This window comes from Cyprinodon variegatus, unplaced genomic scaffold (assembly GCF_000732505.1).
Source record: "Cyprinodon variegatus isolate N-32 unplaced genomic scaffold, C_variegatus-1.0 Scaffold1028, whole genome shotgun sequence".
Lineage (NCBI taxonomy): Eukaryota > Metazoa > Chordata > Actinopteri > Cyprinodontiformes > Cyprinodontidae > Cyprinodon > Cyprinodon variegatus.
Window position 1 is genome coordinate 33,036 of NW_015151481.1, and position 19,750 is coordinate 52,785.

The 19,750-nt window shown below is 36.7% G+C and overlaps 1 protein-coding gene across 1 annotated transcript in view; it reads left to right on the forward strand.

Annotated features, from left to right (window-relative positions):
- Positions 1–3,141: 3,141 nt before the first annotated feature.
- LOC107100916 (receptor-type tyrosine-protein phosphatase S-like) overlaps positions 3,142–19,750 on the forward strand; it is a 109,616-nt gene continuing 93,007 nt past the window's right edge. Inside the window, exon 1 of the mRNA XM_015399595.1 lies at positions 3,142–3,440. The gene's annotated coding sequence lies outside the window, so the exon portion shown is untranslated. The remainder of the gene's footprint in view (positions 3,441–19,750) is intronic.

Here is a 19,750-nt window from a genome sequence, read left to right on the forward strand (position 1 = left end):
AATGATGTTGATGGCAGCAGCACAGCTGATATTTCTCTCCAGGATGGTGTCACAGCCAAACAGGAACAGACGAAGTATAGCTACTATGAGAAAAAGCAGAGAGAGCATAACGTCAGAGATTAAACTAACAGATTGCTTCATAGAGATAGAATTAAGCAGAATGATAAAATGGGGGTCCCTATGTCCTCCAGAAGTCTAAACCTGTAGCAGCATAACTATAGAGATAGCTCAGGCTAACATGAGCCACTCTAACTATAAGCTTTATCAAAAAGGAAAGTTTTAAGCCTAGCCTTAAAAGTAGACAGGTTTTCTGCCTCACGGACTAAAACTGGTAGTTGGTTCCACAGGAGAGGAGCCTGATAACTAAAAGATCTGCCTCCCATTCTACTTTTAGAAATTCTAAGAACCACTAGTAAACCTGCAGATTGAGAACCAAGTGCTCTGTTAGGAACATAAGGAACAATAATATATTTGATATAATATTAGTATATAATATTAGAATAGTAAATATTAATAATATTAATAATAATAATAAAAAATTTCATATGCAAATGTAGGCCAACTGAAAAGTCTGCAATTGTTTGTTAAAGTACACGCACAAAGAAATGCACAAAGAAGTTTTGTTGAGATTCATTTTATTAAACTAATTATGAAGGATCAGCCTTCAGCTGTGCTGGAAGGGTTAAATAGGGTTAAATAAGGTCAGGTCTATTTAATATTTGGAGTCTGCATAGTTAGGTGTGCTATCCCTCATCTCTGGATTATTCCACTTTTTTTCAGGTTTAGATTGGGGTGGTTTGTCCATCAGCTGAGACACAGCGATACCCTGATCTTCAAACCAATTGATGGTAAATGAAAGCAGCATCTCTAAAAGCGTTTTATCAAACATTAAGTGTGTTTTGCTAGCTTGAGGCTGGTTAAAGGACAGTGGATCACTTTAACCCAAAGAAATGGCTTACAAAATCATTACTGACTGTGGAAAATTCCCATTCCCATTTCCATTTGATGGAAATCAAGACGGGAGACAGATTATACAAGTTACTTTAGCAATCTTACTCTCAGCTGAAAAGAGCGCAGTCCGGTCTTTTTTCTCATTAGGCCAAGTGAAATACTACTGACATATGGAGCTCACAAAAAGCTTAACACTCAAGAATTGTGGCAATGGTAAAGACTGGATGTCAGTACCCCTGTTGCCGACGTTACCTTTTTTCTACCCTACATAGTTGTTTCAGCTATTATTCCTTCTACATTCTTGGCTTCACCATTCTGAGTAATTAGCATCTTTAGAAGTTATATTTCTGGCTAACACTGCTGGCTGAGAGTGTCAATGACTGCTGGTTACTGAGATCTCCTCTGAACAACTGTCAGGTCAGTGGTCTTCCACAATGATGATGTAGAGACATTTAGGGTTTCTTAATTTCTTAAAAACTCAAAAAATATATATATATACTGTATTACTGTATAACTAAAGAAATTGCAAAAAAGACAAACTTTTTGATGAAATTGTGTTTTACTGACAATTGTCCATTCAGTGCAATATACTTTGTAAATATGTTGCAGATATAAAAAAGTAGTTTTGTAGTCTTTGGTCAATTTCTTTAATCTGTGTGTTCAGCAGTTTTTCTCTTCCCAGAAAATTCCTTTTTTTCAAAGCTTGTATCCTTCTTTTGCTTCAGATCCCATGCAGTTTCAACATCTAGCTAATGTGTATGTGGGTCAAATATGTATTTCTATTGTCTTAATATGTTTGATAATATTTCAACATATTAAATAGGTTTTTTATAATTATTTTATTTTTCTAACAGAGGTGTACTAAAACTGCCTGAGCTCTCAATTAGCTTCCTGCCTCAGTCCTATCTGGTGACTAAATGCAAGCTGGACGTTACGTAACCTTTAATTAGGTCTTAAATAAGTGTTAAGTAATTCAGTGTGAGAAAAAAATCTAGGTCCCTTATGGGTGGGTCCCACACTTTATGCAAAGTTCTTATCAATTCATCTCAAAAAGTCAATTCATGGGTACATTATGCAGTCCATGCACAATCCGATTTGTGGCCCATTTTTTTTTAGCATGTTTCTTACTCATAATTCAATCAGACTGTCTTAGAAAACCTAGTAGACAGCATAGTGTTGTTTACTTTGCAACAATCCATTATCCCTTATATGCATGTAGCGACAGTAGAGAGAAAAAAAATCCCTTTTAACAGAAAAAAACCTCCAGTAGAACCAGTATCAGTGTGATCAGCTTGTACTGCCTGACCAACAGGGAGTTTAAGAAGCCAGAGCGGACACGCAACAAGAACACAGTGCAATGATTCAAGAGTACTTGCTGTGTTAGAGAAGGTAACCTGGAAAGTAGAGACCCTGTTATCAAGTGTCAGCTGGGATCAGTGTAACCGTGTCATACAATGTGACACTTAAACCCACCCAAAGATATTACCGGTAGGTCATTTGCCTTCTAAAACTACGCATAGGCTGTTGAAGGCATTATATAACACAACATTTATATATTTTAAATGCAATCATTTGACCTCTTTAACATTTGAGGAACTTATTTATTTTTCATTTTTCTATGAGTATTGTTATCAAACTAAACAAAAAAATTTCACCTTTTAAATTAAATTATTGAAATAAGTTGCCGATACTTAAAATTTACCTTTTGTTATTGATAATATTATCATTAATTTTATTATTATTCCTATTTCCTGTTGGTTGTATACAGCATTAAATCCGGCCACATGGAATTAAAAGTCTGGCCATACATATCAGCATGGGAGCTAATATTGAAAACTCTGTATTGCTGCCAGCAGATATAATTAAACCAAATATTATGGCAATCTATGAAATGCAAGGTGCTTATCTTCAGTGTGACCCATGGGGAACTCAGCAGAGAGAAAAAAATACCAATAGACCAGACCAAGGTGCTTGAATAGTCCCCTCCATGCGCCAGTCAGGGATCCATGGACAGCCTGGGGGTGCTGAAGGGGATGAGAGCTGGTAATGGGGGTAATAGGGGTGATGGGGGATACGGTTGCTATTGGAGACGGTGGCTGCATCACGTCATGTGTTGGGAGGAAGAGGAGAAGGAGGAGGGGAGAGCTCCTGTATGAGAGAGAAGGAGGAGGAGCAGGGAGGGGGAGGAGAGAGAGAGCCAGAAGAGAGGAGGGCATTGAGAGGGGAGCATTAAGTATCTGAAGCCGCCCGGTCAGCTATGCTCCTCCGACAGATCGGTTGAGAGCGGCATCCCCGTGACCTGCCGCGCTCCGGAGAAGCCCGATCCGCCGGACAGGAGGGAGGAAAGACACCATGCAGCCTCCTCCACAAAGGCAGCGCTTCTACTGAGCGGAGCTGGATTACAGTCACCCTCTCTGTTTGCTCCCCGCTGCCTACCTACCCACATGAATTTTGCAAACTGTCAAGAGAACGGAGCACTTCCTACCAAGGTGAGTAGCGCCCTGCATTGTTTCTACACTTAATATGCGGGGCAGCAATATCCACCCCACCCACCCAGCCTGGTTATTCTGACTTGAGTAGAAATTAAGAAGGCAGACAGATGTCTGACATTCTGTGACATTATTACATTTCCTTTGATAAATGGTCTTCTTTGCATTATTTCCCCTAATCTCTTTAAACCTTGTTCATAGTTTGTTTTAAATATGATGCTCTGGTTGCCAACAGAGTGCTCCCCTGTCACCTTCTCCTCATTGTTGGCTTGGCAGCGTGAGGGGCCAGTGCAGACTGGAGGAGCCTTTGTTCCACAGCCTCTCTCATTTAAAGTGGCTTTTTGATGGCACCTATTTAAAGCCAGGAGAGAGTGACAATTAGTTCTGCTTTTGCCGCTCATTAAAAGCTCCTCAGTGGATGATTATCTACCTGGAGAAAATTTAAAACAGAGAAAATACCTCATAATTCATTTTAAAGAAGTCTGCAAATTTTTGCTATGTTTTATTCATATTTCACTGCAAACTTAAAATCCCATTATGGTAATGTCATTTTGAACTCTTCTTCAGGAGGCAATCATAGACACATTATAAATGCATATGGGCCATTAAACTAATATTGTATGTGGAAGGCACCAGGTGGTGAAGCGGGTGGACTTATTTGGAAGGACTGTTTCCGAGACAATAGAGCGGCTGCTGCATCTGCTGCTCTGAAGCAATGCTCAAACTAAACCCATTTCCATACATGGCCACTGTTTCCAACCTCCTTGAGTGTTTACAAGGATTTGTTTTTTTTAACAGAGCCACTCAAGCAAGCAAAGCACAATGTAATTTAATGATACATCTATTGGAGCTGACACATTTTTTCTGAGGGCTGCTTTTTGTTTGGAGGGGTTTAATTGGGTAAATGTCTTAAGCTTTTTCTTTCCTTTTTTTTTTTTTTTTTTTTTTTTTTTTTTTTGGGTGCTTCTGCTGTAAGGCCTTCTGTAAAATAAAAAAAATGCACTGTTCTAAGTCTTAGTCCTCATTTACAGATGGACAACCCCCCCCAACCCCAGGCACTCTGTGTTTGCTTGTTACTGTTCCACACCATTTCCACATCACTAATTATTTTAATCAGTCATTTTTACGCATGGATTCCTATCTTTGGCATAAGCTGCTTTTATTTCTAACCTCTTACCTTCACTCTTTTCACTCAAAGAATAAAGGTGCCTCACTGGTAGAAGACAGTGCAAGATCTTATCACTTAAATAATTCTGAAAGACAGAAGTTACAGTGAGGCAGAATAATTGGCTGTCATTTTCAGAGGGATCAAATATTTATGCCCAAGAGTCTGGACGTATTTAGTTCTGCATCAAATTGAGATTGAAACTTTCAGGTGCAGTGTCTTTTGGTATGATTGCACGGTTTGTCATTAATATACACATTTAAAAATAACTACAAAATACCAGCCTATGTCCTCAGTGGGTTTCTGTCTTATCTGCACTGTAGAGTACCTCTGTTTCACATAAAAGACTTGATAAAAGTCTTATATCCAGCCAATTTGTGCGTTTCTCCTCTCTTGTCACCAATTCCTTCCATCTTTGTTTTTGTCTAAATCTCTTGGAAGCTCTTAGTTGTTTTGCTCTGCACCAGTCAGCTGGCAAGAAAGACAACAACAATTTTGATGCTCCGAGCCTAGCCACCTGTATTACAAGCAGACAGACACTTTGTTGTTGTCTTGGCATAGATATTAATTGACCTTTTCAAAACCATCCATGCAGGAATGTTTTGGCTTCTCTGCTTCTTGTCTTGTTGATTCAATGCTTACTTGAAAATCACTTGCATCCAGAATGCAGAATAGCTTCTTGGGAAAAAATAATGAGTGTGTTTTAGCAAAAGCGATACATGTTTTAGGTAAAGATATTTGTGCATTTATATTATTTGAATTGCCGTTTAAAAGTGCAAATTCTCGTTCTTAGTTGTTTAGTCATATACCTGTTTCAGCTAGCCTCAGTATATTATCTTGAGGGTGCATAATACAATTTCAGAATATTACAGTATGTACGCAAAATTGCAATGAACTCCTTTACTCTAAAAAATATTACATATCATCTGCAATATAAGATAATATAGAATAATATAGCTATTATTAAAGGTATAGAATTAACCAAACTAATTCATATTAAATTGAATAATATTAAATTATTTTTTTAAATACTTCATCCAGAGGATATAATTCCTTTGTTTCACATACTGCACTTTATAACAAAGTATTTTTTTTATGACAAGGCATGCACAATATAACATCTATATCATTATCATTCACTGTTGGTCATTTATCTGCTTTGCTACAAAAAATAAAACCTGGTCAATATTGATAACCAATATATTTTTTTTTCCATCTTGTTGCCATTTGTGTTTCTGAAGGGTGTTGCTAATGTAGTATTTGTTGTCAGTTGTGTGGTTGTTCATTCATTGTTAAGAAAATATATACAGTATGATGTAAATCAGTAAATATTGTTTATATACCATAACACCAATAACAACGGTATTTTTTTTTTGTAAGCTTGAGAAAAGTGTAATAGCCTGTTTTTCAGCCAGCTGACAAGTAGTGTGCAGCAGCAGCTGGGGGAGAGATAGCTTTCTGCTATTCTATGTGTTGTCCAGCCAGTGAAAACTCTAATCATGTCAGCACATTCTCTGGCATCTCTTTAAAAAATGCTTTCAGCTGTAAAAGAGAGGTCTTAAATGTGGGAGATGTGAGCATAGGTTTTGCAATACTGTGGTGAAAATTTTGTGACCCAAATCATAAAACAATTCATGCAAAAAAAATAGCATCTGTGGTACCTTTTTACAAGTGTCGAAAGTTTACATTCAGAACTGATAACCTTGGAGTTGTTCTTGATGTAATTTGTTGGATATTTTCAAGTGGAAATTAGTTCTTAAACCCTGTGGGCTCAATAGGTTAAATGTTCGTCGTCAGCAACTCGGACCATGTCTAACGGTAGTACCTCACTGACCTCTGGGGGCGACACGGTCAGGGGGTCCTTGTCCCCTCTCTTGATCAATCTGGGGGTCTTGGACTGAAAAACATTACCTACCCTTGCCTTAGAAGGTGTTACAACATCTTCAAAAACTATTTAAAACCTCAGGTTGCCATGATAACGCTTAGCAAACCATACCTACTACATTTTCTCCTGTTTCTACATATATTATCAGTTGGTAAAAGACCCAACCTTTTCTGTTTCCAAAGCTTAGGAAATCATGAGCGATAAGGGAGGTATTCATCTTTTGCAGTGTGATATTGCATTTTTAAGTCTCAATTAAGGCTTCAGTTTACCACACACCCTCTGGAGACACATTATCCTAAATTTAGCTGGACACTGGGTCCTCATTTATTGCATAGTATTTTAGGCGATAACATCCAATTACTGTTTAATAAGTTTCTGGTGACATAGAATTAGTCATTTATGGGCAGTTACTTTCATAAATGTTAAGATGAGGTGCGTTAAGATGAGTTTGGGTTTTTAACACGGGTGAGGAGTTTCTACTGGTATCAGGGGGAGTAGTTTACGGTACCACTAATTTATTCACACTGATTGGGATATAATAATACATTAAAAACCTTGCAAAAACATTGATTAAAAAGGATCCCTTTAAGGCTTTACTGCAGTGATGATCAGCCATTAGATTACTGAAATTACACTGTACATTGTGCGGTTATTTTAGTATACTATGAGTAAAGGTTGTCAGGAAACTAAAATAGTACACTTAATATCAATGCAAAAGAAAATATTTGATACTTGACACTATACTCGCTATTGATGTGATAGAAAAAAATAAATAAATAAATAATTAAAGGTATAAAAGAAATGTTTTTCAACTTAAACATGGAACATGCTTTCTCAGCAGACTCATTAAGCTAGTTAATTAAGTGTGCGAATAAATGCAAAACAATCTGACAATATTTTAATGATATCTAAGGTATTATCCTTTCGATGTGCAAGTAATCCAAAAATAAAAAATTGAAAAGAGTAAAAATATCCAATCAACACTATATTTAGTGCCGATACCATATTAAATTAGTATTCTATTTGGATACAGGCTTTGAGTATTAAGACTACAGAGAATTATTGTATTAGGAGAGAAATATAATATGAGTATAAAGTTGTAGAATAATAATAAAAAAAGTAATTATATTACGAGAATAAAGGCATAAGATTATAGAATTGTGATATTATGAGAGTAAAGTCATAGAATTACGTGAAAAAGGCTTTAAGTAGAAGTCCGGTCATATTCAGAATTCAAACTTCTGAAAGTACTTTGAATATGAAATTATAACATCCTGTTCAATAAATGATAAGTGTTTTAATTAAGAGTAAATTTCATTTGAATGTTCTTTACCGGAAACATCCATGTTTGTCAAAGAACAGTAATGCCACCTACCGGTTTGTGACGTCACAGCACAGTATCGTCTGTTGAGCAAGTTCCAGTGCTGTATCTTGTGTGTGTCACTACTCGCTGATATCCAAAGTCATCTTGAAAACATTCTTCTTTAAAATGTTGGCTACATATTACATATTTTTTCTCTGGCCAGAAGTTCGATGGTAAATCTTCCCTATTCCAGTTGGCAATCCAACGACGAACCCGTCGTGGATCATGAATCGGAAAGGTGAAATAACAAATTTTTTTTCACTTTTACCCGATGTATTACAACATCTAACTGCCATGCACGTGTCAGTTTAACCATTGCTCTCGCCAATTTCAATGGTGAAGTCCTCACAAAATCTTAAATATTTGTTGATTGCAGATGTGTCAAATAGTTCCCATTGATTTTGCTTATAAAGTGGGGAGAATGGCGCTAGGCTCACCACACCCTGACTTCACTGGAAGATGTGAGGTGTTACTATATTTGGGCAAAATTTGCGAATGATTGGTTTTATTTTTTTACTGATTACCTCTAAATTCATTACATCACCACGAACGTATTAGTTTTAAGTATAGATCTATTGATCATTCCTTGCTGAACTGACTTTTCCTTTAATATCATGAGATTAAACTCCTAAATTACTGGAATTAATTCATAATATTCTGAGATTAAGGTCATAATATTACGAGAATGAAGTCAATATTATTTAATGAGAACACTTCCGCTGTCATCCCCAACATTGAAATGAGGACTGTTAAGATTCTTGTGAAGTTATAATTTTATACTTTTATATTTTTTATATAGCATTAACTTATTAGGCTATTATGTTTAGAAGCAGTTTTGTAGTTTGGCTGTGCTGGTCAGGTGCTGTTCAAAGATTTACTTCTGAAAGGACTAATAATCTGACAACTTTATATTATGATGACTTTATTCTTCTAAAATTGCTCCTTTTACCTCGTAGTATTGCAACTTTTTTTCTAATAATTTTACGAGAATGAATTTGTTGTTGTTTTAGGCTACTAGTTTACTCTCTTAGTAATTTTTTCTGTTGATATTGCAAGAATAAAGATACGTTTCTACAGTATCAGTATTTTGACAACCCTACTGTAGGGTGCTACCAGGTAAACATCTGATACTGTGTTTCTGTGTATGTAATTATGCATCTTGTCGGATATGAAAATCTTGAAAGCTGCCACACTAATTAATGTCACTTTCTCTGATGAGAATTATGCATTGTTTTAAACTGCAATGTATACCAAGTATTAAGCAATTAAAAAAAATAATACAGATAGCAGGTAAATATAGTTATTTAAAGTTGGTTAATGCATGTGGGTTAGCATGAAAACCAATTTACAGATTAAATGGCTGTTTTAGGGAAGTTATTTTGCAAATGATTCAGCTAACTTAAATATGTTTAAGCTCAAAAGCTGAATGTTTGTAGTTTTACATGGTGGTCCTCATAGAAAGAAGTGCAAAAAAAGACTACACTGCGCCCTTCAACTACATATCTATATGCTGCAGTTCTGAGGCAGCGAGGTTTGGGGATGTCTTTGCCCCCAGTTCCTGTCTGGGGTAAAGCCTTGTATGTCACAGTTCTTTAGTGTTAAACTTTTTAATGACCTTCCTTACTGTACATATGCACAATTATAAGGGCTTTACTTGTTGTCATTCCCTAATTTATAAATGTCAAAACACAGTGGACTTACTTGAATGGGATGTCTTTCTCATTTGGTATTCTGGCTAAGAGACACTGGCCTCTGTGTGAGTCATATTTATACTCCAGGGAAAGCTGAAGACATGGACTCCAAATCCTTTAAAAGTTACCTAGACACTATAATTATCTTATAAATATAAGATATAATTTAAGTTTGCATTGTGTACTGTACATTTATTTGTCTAGGAACCATAAAAAGGGGAATTAAAAGTGTTTTTTGTGAAATAATATTATTAATTAACCTTACCCCACCCACCCCATCCTCAATTTTTTTGTGTGCAATAATGCTAAAACAAAAAGGATGCTTTGTTTTTATTAGACATTGTGTAAATCCTTCTGCAAAAGAAGATGACTCGCAATATAGACACACGGTCAGAGTTGCAGCACTACTTAGATCTAAACCAATTAGACTTAACAGTTATGATAAATCTAGATCTGAGTCAATAACAACAAAAAAGGCTTACTGATTTTTAGGATAAATCCAGATAAAGGCAATGGTTAACAGCTTAATATCAGGAATTTACACGTTTAAGTCAAAGATTAAAATTTAAGCTAAGATTAAAAAGGAAAACATGAAACAAAATAAAGATGATTACAATTAGAGGGAGGACTAAAATATGGTAGAAGTACATTGCAACATGAGGAAGCTATTGTAATTATCATTTACATTAGGATTATAAATGCAATCAACAAAATTATGTTTTAATCCCAAATTGATCCAACTATTTTATTCGGCATTAAGGTATAAGGATGTTACTTTAAAAAAAAAACCCTGCTGTATGTAAAAGCAGATTTCTGGGATAGTACTGGCTGCACAACCGTGACTGTAATAAACCAAATAAGTGATTTATATTTAAATAAAAACATTAAAAATACAGTGGTGAAACCTGTTCCAACACCTGCTTATGCAAATATGTTTCAGAGTCTCAGTCTGTTCTAAAGGATCATTCTGCTGAGCCAGACCCATAATTATTATGTACTTTAACCAAAAGGCTATTTGCAATTATACATGTGCTCTTCATGTCTCTGTGTGTGCATATATGAGTGATGCCGAAGAGATGGGTTATGACTTGGCTGATGCCCTTCTACCGATGAATCACAGATTCTGATGTGTCAGCATGGATGAATAATGCACACCACTCCACTACCTCTCCTCCTGTGCCTCTGTCTGTCTTCTCCACCTCTTGTCTTCAGCCATTTTCCTCTCTTCTCATCATATCTGCCAAAACTGAAGACATTGTTATCCTGCTATTCACCCCACCCCTTTTCTAATCTCCTGTCTTACGCTAAAAAGGAAGACGCTGTTGATGCTTCTCTGTCCTCTAGTCAACCCTCACTCTCGCCTCCAACAGCTAGTTCATTCTTCCCGACTGGTTGCACACAAGTGTCTTTTGTAGAATTCTAACTGCATGCCAGAACCCGTGTCCAGACCGCTCCCTGTTTGCAGATAAACAGGAAAAGAATTTAATGAGCTAAGTTCATTACCTAATCACGGGTGGAGACATCAATTGACGTTGCTTGACTGTTAAATCTCTGACTGACAGGGGTCATTAACTGAGTGGGACTGATGGCCAAGAGGGCTGAAAAAGCAGAACACAAACTGACTAATCAGAACCTTAAAAAAAGAGAGCCCCGTCAGCTTTGAAGTGCACAGTTAGCTGCCAATAAATAGAGAAACTGGTGGAATATAGCCATCCTACTCAGAGCAAGTGAGAAATCCTTAGGTGTATAGTCAGCCCATCTTGTAAGATCGCCTATCGCTGCATGATAAGTATAGGGTTCCTCATTTGAGTTGGTAGGAAGCCATAATTGGTAACTTGAGATTTTGCAGAACATAAAACTATATGGCTTCACTTTGCTGCCTTTATTTGGTGGAATAAAGCCACATAAATATTGAAGTCTTAAACAAATCTGTGGCTCCATGGCTTTCAAAATCTTTACAAAATCATTTTTTACTCGAGCCATTATGCAATTAATTTATGTGCTTTATAGAAAAGGACATGACACGTTCATAGATCTATGCTTTGTTTCGTATTGTACCAGGAGTGACAGTTTAAAATATATCTTGCAATAGCAAAGGACTAATCAAAGCTGAACAGCTGCAAATCAGTCAAAATGTAACTTTGTTAAACTAATTTACATTAAAATCTACATTAGTGACCTATATAAGCTTTCACAACATTTTTCACTATATTTTCAAACAACATTAAGTCATATTTCTACCAAAAGACTGCAAGCCGGAAATATGGCCAAATGGCTCTGTTGCTTAGAATCCAAGTCTGCCAGACAGATTCTGTTCAGTGTATATAGGCTAAAACTAATACTGGATTAAATTGGCCTGCACCTAAAATCTCTGATATTGGCATGCATGGAGACACTCTGCTTCAGTCTAAAATTGATCTAACCCATTGGTTAATATTATATGGATCAGTTGTTCTTTGAACTATTGTCATTGACCATTGTTCTCTGTTTGAGTAATATCACTCAATCTAACCTTTTCTAAAACTCCACACCACAAAATCACTGATAAAAGTATGTATGATTCATACTGATATAAAGTAGTGTCAATATTGGTATCTGTTAATTCTCAAAGATGCAAGAGCAGTATCGTATAATAATAATGTATCTGAACGTCCCTACTTCTACAGCTCATAATGTTTCTCAAAACATTCCAAACTGGAATTATTATTTCCTCAACAAACGTTTATAAAAACTACTGTTCCTTAAATGAAATAAAGAATAAGTAGTTTAATTATTTTCTGGGGTTTTAGCCTTTTTGCAAATAGACAAACATTAAAATGAAATGTATGGACTAGTCAACCCGTAGTTGTCCAAATCTGATTACAGATTCATTAAAAACACAGTTTGTAAAATTATTATTAACAACCTGTTATTAAAAAACAAAGAAAGGGAATTTTTTTAATATCCCCTAATAATCTCTAAAATTCTATCTTTCTTTAATGAATGCAGCATTGTGTCACCTCTAGCTATTTTATTAGTTCTGCAGATAAAGATACATTCTGAAAAAGACTGTTTTTGTGGACAATTTTTGTTTAAAACGAAATATTTTGACATTTTCATTTCAGTCTAGCGTGTGCTTTTTGTATTTGCTCTTGAAACATGGAACTGCATGTTACCAATTCTCACTACAATTAAGTAAAACTATCCAATGTGGATTCTCTTTTATTTTTGCAAGCCAAATGTGGTATGATCCTGTCAATTTTTAAGATGAGAGTGAGGAAAAGCTTTTGATATGTCTTTAAATGCCAGCTGACGGTAAGGGAACAACCTTATTGCAACAGTGGAACAGCTTTGCTTCTTTAAAGACTGTTCCCTTACAGGATTGAGTGGGGATTATTTCAAGGAAACTTATAGCTCCATTCTATCATCGTAGCTTACAAACAGAAAACTTAAAAGCAAGAAGATTAAACTCCCTTCAGAAACAGCAGCAGCTCTTTGTAGGCTTTGATAAGTAAGTTTGAGTGTGTTCAGATGCAGGTGTTGGGGGGTGGGAGCTATAGGCTGGCGTTTTGAATGCAGCCTCACATTTGTTTATGGCATTTCATGATCACTCTGTCCTCCCCACACTGGAGGGGTTGCCAGTTTGAATGAAGTATTTGACAGAGGCAAGACTAATGGCGAGTCATTCGTGGGAAGCGTTGGTGTGCAAGTCTGTTACCCTTGACATGCATTGCATCTCTTCACTTACCTCAACGCTTTCCCCATCTGATTTGGGTTTTGAGACGGAGGACAAATGCACTTTTTCTGGCCCATTAGTCCCATTTTCAATTCTATTCACAACTTTATCGTCCTTCAAGGAGAAATTCATTCGCCGTCACAAATCTCATCTCCATCAGGAAGTTATCCAATGGCTGGTTAGTGACGGAACTGCTAAGGCCGGTGCGCCTGTGTAGTACTTAAATGGGGTTCATTTACCAGCGCACATACCATCCTAAGAAAAACCTCTAATGTGCCTATCTGTTTTATAGTAGTGTCTGTTGTCTTATAGTCAAACAAAATGGGATTTTGTGCAATGTTTATCTTTTTAACGAATGAATAAAACGTCATACTCGGGTACATTTTTCACCATTCTGTTAAATTGTAATGATTTTAAGATCTTAAAAAAATGTCATCTTAAGTAAAATTGGGCAGTGCCTGATTAAAGTGATTAAAATAAAAACATTGAACTGATCATATGCAACAAAGTCCTCAGATTTACGTATTTAAAAGAGGTCTTGAAAGCTAAGATTTTCCCTTTAATGTGAGCCTTAAAAGTACTGTAATATTACGAGACATTAAATGATCAGCATCTTTATTGTTTTTTCCATAACTCGAGATCAAGCAGTATAGTGTGCACAGTGTATTTAAATTTCTTTATAAACTATCCTTGTGTCGTTGCAGAGCAGTCTTTGCAGGTTTGGAGCTAATGAGCTCTCAGTGGACAGCTTATCATATGATCATGGCAGACAGGTGATACCATAGTAGCCTGAATACACAGGAGGGAAAGGGTGAGCGAGGGAGAGAGGGCTTCTGGGCAAACACAATAATGTGTCTCCAGGAAACGACTAAGGATGATCTCCCAAAGGAATCTTTGCATAAGAATAAATGGTTGGTTCTGCAGGATTCAAGGAAACTTGGGACAGAAAATACAGACCAGAGATGACAGATTGATGTTGTACAATGCGTGCCAGGGAATTTCAATTAGCAGCTGATTTCAAAGTCATTTTTATTTTCTAAACCGATTATAAAATGAATCTGGCATGCTGTGTCCCTTATTTGGTAGAGCAGATGCAACATGCGCAGAGGTTTTTGTCCTTTACACAGCGCCCCGTCTTGGACCGCTCACCCTCTCACCCTTCTCTCTCCATCTATTTTTCTGTCCAATTAGCTTTAAATAGTGCCAAAAAAATCATTAGAACAAAGTGTATTCATTAGAAGTTAGGTTGTGCAACATCAAACAGAATATTAAATATGCACAAATAGGTTGTGTAAGATATGGTTTGAAATCACACACACAAAAAAAATGTTCTATGACTCCTACAGTTAAAGTTGTTTTAATGAGATGTCATAAAAGTACCACGGGGGCTCCATACAGGGTAGTAATGCAGCCTCACCCCTCCCCAACCTGTTGCTGACCTAAAATAAGCCCCCTGGACTTCTGCTTTGCTAATAAGAGAGACAGGTAGGGTGTTTAGAAATAACTTTGGTTGTAAAAAATACAGACCGTCATGTGTTGTTTTATTCTGTCAAAGAAGAAAAGGGTAGTATAAGTATATGTTTTTTTTTTTATTCAAATCTCTTACCTGCTTATGTATTTGACAGTTATTAAGTACCAAATATATCTTGGGGAATGAGCGTTAGGTGCCGGATACTTATTGAAGCCTCACTGATAGTCACGTTGTTAGCCATGACTTTCAGGAGGATGCTGTCTGTTGTCAGAAATCTTCAGTCCAGCCTCATAAGGAGCTCCCTAATTGGCTACCTTGTGTCTTAACTGCCACTGCATGTTTCTTAGGTGTGTGTGTGTCTTGTATTTAAAATCATTTTTTCTGCTTTACATTAAATTAGACAAGAAACAGCCCCATTAAGTTCAATGTTTCAGGTCATCTAATTTGAGAATTGTACAGAATCCTCTTTTTTCATATGTCAGAAATATTTAACTATTAGGAATGTACATGCAACTGCATAATTATTTGGACATCACTGTGTATGTACAGCATTCTCCAGCTAGGGTAAGTGTCTGTGCCAGCCTCGGAAATGCTAATTGGACAGGGAGTTAACAAGGATTCAAGCATCAGCCTGCGTAATGAGCCGCTGCACAGATGATCGGCCGCGTCTGAGGAGGAGGCAGCAGAGTGAGAGGTTGCTAAGAGGAACTGCATTAAACGCTCTGGTACTCGGGAGCTCTGTCGTCCTGTTTCAGTTGACTAAACATTGTGTTGGTGTCCATACGTGGACACAGATGTGTCTTGTTTTTCTATCGTTGTCAGATTAAAAAAACTTCCACCTGTCAGGTTAAGATGCACCGGGGATTTTTCTGCAGCAAAGGCAGATTGAAGGTGTACGTTTTTTAACCAGCTATGTGACTCATATATCCCTCTTCAAACCACATTTGAGACATGTCAAGTCATAAGGGTTCTCTATACTGTTAAAATAGCTCTTGAATATTGTCACCTGTTTTTTTCTAAGGAATCTATTTTCTGAAACCATGAATCAATTCTGTTTGAAGATTACTAATTAGTTAACAATTACAGTGTACATATCAGTACCTCATATTTTTGTTTAAATAGTCATCATTGATTGAAGTAATAGTCATTTCACGTAAAGGTTGATATGTGACAAGGATTTCATAAAAAAAGAACACTTGCCAGATTTTTCAGATATATGGCAGACATGGCAGTAGGAGGTTTCTTTTAATGAGATAACCTCCATGAAATCTACTGGGGTTAAAGTGAATCTTAATATGTCCACAAAAAACTAGAACTAAGATGTATGATGCGATCTAAATGCTTTTATTTAAAGCCAAAAAAGCTGCCATTATTTATGCTCTTGTCAAAACGACATATTTGTCATTGGAGTGAATTAGCTAATCACCAGTTGCATTTTGTAGTTTTTTTTTTTAAGGACTCATTGCATAGAATATTATTGAATTATTAGTAGAACTACAGTATTACTCTACACTTCATATAGCTTTTCTGGTACTTCAGAATAGGAGTGTAAAACTTAAAACCTGGTCTTTTAGAAAATTTGAAACCAAAACTTTTAAAAGCCATCATATACCAGTAACCAGCTCATGCTTATTCTGAATTTGTTTGATAATTTGAATGGGAACAGTAGCTTTACTGACTCTAGCTTGTATTAAAAGTGTCTCTTCGCTGTTGTCATCAACTTTAAACCCTTGAATAATCTGCTCTATATGTACTTTTATACTGCTTGGTAATGCATTTTCAGCTTAGCAGGATTCACTCCATCTGTTGCTGCCTCATCCGAGCCTTTTCCATCCATTACTAGATGCCTCTTTGTAGCTGTGACGGTCTCGCTCTAACCTTGGATCCTCTTTATATGTGGGTGTGCATTTGCTGCACCATTGTTGGGCAGCAGCTTTGCACTGTCCTGCGGAGATTGAGGTCAAAGAGAAAGTTAGTTTAGTTAATCACTTGTCCCCTGCGTTGTTCATCATCCTGAATGGATGTTTTGCTTTAGTTTTGACATATAAATGTAATGAACAAATTGAAGTACATCCAATTTTAGAAAATGGGCTTACGCATACAGTATAATGCAGGCCTGCAATTTTTTTTGATGTGTGGTATAAAAAGCTGTGTTAGCGTTTTCTCTGAGTGCTGGGATTAGACAGGGTATTACACAGTAAGGATGCTTCTGCAGATTTTTAGATAATTCTCTATGTTAGCTGTAGGTGATCAGTTAATTAAACTCTTGCCTCGAGGAAAAGCTCATGCTCCCTAGAAGTTGAACAGAGAGAGCAATGCAGTTAGATTCTGTTTTTGATTCTACTTCTCTGATCTTACTGAGTAAGGATGCATTTTGTAATGATATCGCTTTTTTGCCATTAAACTAGACAATCATGCTGTGGTTTAAAGATTATATAACGGAGCTTAAAAAGAATCCTCTCATTGTCTCAGTGGAGTCATTGAGAAAACCCACAATCGAGTACCTGCAGGCACATCAAAAAGAAAAGACAAAATGTACAAACATACAGTAGGTCTTTATAAATATGGAAATTAAACCTCCTGTGGGAGGAGGTACAACTAAGTAAGAAGATAAGTTTCCCTTAGTTTTATTAAGTATTTGCTTCTCTTTCAGAGATCCATGAAAACTGCATATGTTTTATTTTTTTCTAATATCGTATCTTTTGTTAAACTGTCTGTATTTTCCCACTACTTTATATAGTTTTTTTTTTTTTTTTAACTGCCCAATATGTGACCATTAACATGGTCTTTTTTTTTTTTGTGTGTGTGTTAAAAATACCTCAACGGTGTCGTCTGCTTTGGTCTTAGAACAGCCTTTAATGTTCTTGTGCTGATCGGTGCCCTGTACTTCCGTCCAGCTTTCTTTATGCTCGGAGGGATTTCTCAGTATTTACTGTTAAATCCTCCATCTGCTGTCGGTACAGTATATGCTGAGTCTCAAGCTTCCATGATGGGTCCTCCTGTTCTATGCCAAGTTTCTGCTGCCTAAAGCATTCATTTAGTAGTTCATTGCTAGGGGCCATCTTCCTGATAAATCTTGGTTGTTTCATCTTAGATGGTGCCTTTGATGCACAGTCTTTAACAGCCTCCAGGTAGCCATACTTAAGATGAAACTCACGGTGCTTGGTGAGGAGCTTTTTTGTTTCACTACCGGGGGAATATATAGGGATTCTAAAAAAAAGTGTATATTCTAGCTTTTTTAAACTTTAAAGATGAAGAATCTGATAAGTTATTTCCAACTTAACTTAAAAAAATGTATATTTTTATGCATTTTTTTCATCATCATATCACATCTTACCACTACACCACAGGTTTCTAAGCACATTTTCTAACAAGCTAGGCTATAATGGCTGTAATATAACCTTTGTTAGTGGTTGTCTTTTCTAGTCCCTCTGTTTGGTTGCTGTTTTTCAGGGAGACCCTGTATTTTGAAGCTATTTGGAACAAATTATTATCTTCCACTATTTGATGTCCTTCAGTTGGACTCATTTTTGCCTTCGTTGGATTTATTTAGGAACTCATTTTCTCTTTGAATGACATTCTTATGCCTTTATTATAAACATTCCTAAGCTGGGATGAAAGTGCAGTTCCAAGCACTCCAGATGCTGTTTAAGTGTTGGACTTTCTTGGTAGTAAATGCAGGATGGGCATGTATTTGTATCTCTGGTTTTGTATGGTGTGAAAACTATAAAACTGAGAGTTGCTGGAGCTCCATGAATGTTGCTCCGGTTTCTCTTCTGGTCCTGTTGTTGTATAGTATTTATATTGCCAACTCGCTTTGGCTCATATCATGCTTTATCAAAGCTTTAATGTTGTGTAAAGGCAGGTTTTTGACCAGTTGTTGGAGACAATTAACTCTCTGGACAAGCCGCTCCACTTGGTCCTCATTGGCTTCTTCAGGTGATATACAGTATGCGAATTGTGTAACGGTCTAGTGTTGGCAAGCTTTTAAACTAGTAGATCTTTTTGTTTTTTTTCACAGGGATGGGTTTGTTCTGGGACATAACTGTTGTGGACTCTCAAACCTTCTTTTATTGCAGCAGTCCTTCCTTCTGTTCCCTCCTACTCATATGTCGTTCTCCATTATTGAAGAGATGGTGTAGAACTGCTTGTAGTAAAGAAGACAACAAATTAAACATGTTTACTTTCACAGACTTACCCTTGAAATTTCTTACTGCGGTCCTGTTTATAACTTTGGTTCAGCCATAAAATTTGTAGCTGCTGCTTGAGAATGCTGTTGCTATATGTCAATATTTCCCCAGCTAATACTATTTAGATGCATGTCACATGTCGCATCTCCATCCCTAATTTCAGCATGCTGTCTGCAGCATTAAGCAAGACTGATGGAGATTTAGTGGAGGCAACCAGGTCTCCAGATTCATTTAAATTCAGGGCAGGAAGCTGCGGCATTTGAGTGACAGGTGTGTTTTCTTGTCGGAGAGGAGCTTCAGAAATTTTATTTCCTCTGCTAAAAATGTAACCAGGGCGGTGTAGCTCATGCTTGCAGTAAGCTGTGCTCCATCCTGTGCCTCTGATCCTCGTTGTGTATGTGTGCATTTGTTTATGTGTTTGTGTGACCATAGGCTGTGTGTTTAAGAGAGAGCAAAAAGAAGTGCGTGGTAAAGTGAGTGCCAATCTCCCCATGATGCTTCGCCATCTGCCATGTTTGTGTGTGTGCATTCGTCTGTGAGAGCGGTTTTCCTACAGTGTCTGAGGTCATAGAAACTCAAAGTAATACCCCTCCCATCTCCTTCTTCAATCTTAGAGATATCCCACTCTAAAGGTCCTCTCTCCATTTGGGCACATGAAATCAAGTAGAGAGAGATAAAAAGCATTTGCCCCTTATATTATTTATTTTATTTTATTTTTTCATATCCAAACAATTAAGATCTGGAAGTTAATTTTCATATTTGAAAAGTATAATCTGAACATAAAAATCACTGTGCAAATAAAAAATTTTTTGCCTTTTGGGTTCAGTTTC